General features: G+C 38.3%; 1 pseudogene; it reads right to left on the minus strand.

Moving 5' to 3' along the window:
* LOC107729617 (receptor-type tyrosine-protein phosphatase S-like) overlaps positions 1 to 2,732 on the minus strand; it is a 73,121-nt pseudogene that overhangs the window by 50,003 nt on the left and 20,386 nt on the right.

Consider the following 2,732-nt stretch of genomic DNA (forward strand, 5'->3'; position numbering starts at 1 on the left):
ATGAACACACACACTCACACGCACACACACACTCACGCGCATGCACACACACTCACACACGAACACGCATGCACATACACAAACACTCATACACATGAACACACTCACACGCATGCACACACACACGAACACACACACACGAACACACACACACATGCACGTGCACACGCGCACACACACGCGCACACACACACACACACGGAACTCGTATCGAACCGTGACCCCAAAACCAGAGGTGGGGGCAAGTAAGTCTCAAGTCACAGTACAAACAAATCAAGCAAGTCAAGTCGAGTCCTGCTAAGGATCAAGTCAAGTCACAGTATCAAACAGGAAATAATATATTTTTGCTACACAACCTTATTAATTTTTCCTCAGAAATTAACTTTCTTAATTATACATTTTAAATAATAATGTTTTAAATATAACATTTTGAATATAGGCAAACTCAAGTCACAGTACAAACAAATCAAGCAAGTCAAGTCAAGTCAGTGGTTCACCTCAAGCAAGTCAAGTCGAGTCCTGCTAAGGATCAAGTCAAGTCACAGTATCAGACAGGAAATAATATATTTTTGCTACACAACCTTATTCATTTTTCCTCAGAAATTAACTTTCTTAATTATAAATTTTAAATAATAATGTTTTAATACAGAGTATTTATGCATTTTTAATCTAAATCACAGCAGCGTTCGTCTATGAAGGATGTAGCTGTCAATCACACACAACTGTCAGCCAATCACAGCAGTGGGCGTTTACTTCAGTCTACAATCCTCCACGCCTACTCAAACAGAGCGCTCTGATGACAGGGGGTCAAAACAGGACAGAAAATAGACTATCACTTCTGAAATATGATGTTATTTGATGTAAATCTTGATAACATTATAAGTGGACCTCAAAATAGTAAAAAAGGCAGTTCACGACCCCTTTAACGCCGAGCACACAAAACATGGTCAAATCGCACACATTTGTACTGGTGCTGAATGAGACAAGCATGAGAGATTTATATTTGTTTTATACTTATATTTTTCATTCTGTTCTGAGTACAGTTGCATTTAAAGGATTGTTGTGGAGTGAGAGGATATTATAGAGTTTATAATGTTTGTAAATGTTTCATTTTCTGGTATTTAACATTATTTCTGAATGTAATGTTTGTTTTTTCTCTCAAAAACACTATTTTGACTAATAGTCAGAGTGATCTGATGCTCTGCTGCTGTGTTTCTCACCTCGATCCTCTGTGAATTCACTTTCTTGCCCTTACTACTTTGTATACCGATATGTCCGTAATTGAGAAAATATTGATAAAAATACAAGATAAAAATATGTATCTCATATTTGTGTTATATTTAGTTTGACCATCCTAGGAGGCACAGATAATATTTAACAGATGTTTGAAAATAATTTTGCCCTAAATATCTCCAGCGAAGACTGGGATTCAGTCTGGGAGCACGCTAAAGAATTTCAGTGTGTAACAAAACATGCTATTCAATTTAAATTATTATGCTGACTACAAATCACCCCCTATATCAGAAATAAAATGGACCCAAAATTTTCTTCGGATATAGACACACTATTTGGACTGTTTCTTTCACTTTGCATGAATGCCTACATTGTTCTTGAAAACTATTGTCATAGCTCAAAACAAGAAGCCTATTGCTGTTAATGTTTATGTATCTTCCTCTGTAACTTATCGATTTCTTTGATTTTATCTTAATAAGAACTACATTGACAGCTGTGCATTTAAGGTCTGCCTAAGCTTTTTGTTTTGTTTCGTTTTTGTTTTCTGTTTGTTCTGTTGGAACTCAAAATATTAATAAAAAAAATGGAATATAGAAATATGAAATGAAATGATAGGCCTACTCTATGACATTAATGCTGCCAGTGAGTGGTGGCAAACCACTGCTTTATCACAGAAGTGTTCATTGAACTGATTCATTCAAAACAGTTGATTTGTTCATGAACAAGCAAGAATGGGCCACTGAATCACTCAACCGATTCGTTCAGTATTCAGTGTGTTGATTTGTTATAAAGTCAAGTCCTGCCGAGTCATGAAGGTCAAGTCAAGTCCAAGTCATTTTCTTTATTTAGTCAAGCAAGTCACAAGCCCTTAAATTTGTGACTCGAGTCCCCCACCTCTGCCCAAAACCGAGGCACGTACCGTTACACCCCTACAGTTAAGTCTGAATCGATGCAATCAATATAACTGTGCATTTCCGACTAATAAAAAATGCTCACATCTTTGCTGAACTCGTGATTCCATGTAAAACATTTTAATGAATCTTTGGTGACATCATATAAAATGGCCTCCTCAGTCACACTGATCGTATTACAGCTGCTCTTTCTTTATTCTTCAGCGGTTTTTTGTGAGAGAGAGAGAGAATTCACTTTCATTCCAGCGTCCAGCAGACACGAATCTTTCTGTTTTAATAATTCATTGCAGTAAAATAGCATCAGCCTCTGCTTAGTTTCCATGACGACATCCCATCACAAAGGACATGCATTGTTACCATACCAACAACAGCGTGTTAGAGCGCATGGAGACCTACACAAGGCTTCACAGGAGATCTGCAGGAAGATGAAGACGAGCAGCAGCAGCGAGGAGCGGAGAGGACCCCTGCCCCAGACAGCCATGACCCTCGACGACTGACTCCAGACACACTGCAGAGAGAGAGAGAAACACTCAACAGCAACGCAGAAACACAACACACACACACACACACACTCTCTCTCTCACACAC

This window comes from Sinocyclocheilus rhinocerous, unplaced genomic scaffold, assembly GCF_001515625.1.
Source record: "Sinocyclocheilus rhinocerous isolate Xijiao unplaced genomic scaffold, SAMN03320098_v1.1 scaffold488, whole genome shotgun sequence".
In the NCBI taxonomy this organism is placed as follows: Eukaryota; Metazoa; Chordata; class Actinopteri; order Cypriniformes; family Cyprinidae; genus Sinocyclocheilus; species Sinocyclocheilus rhinocerous.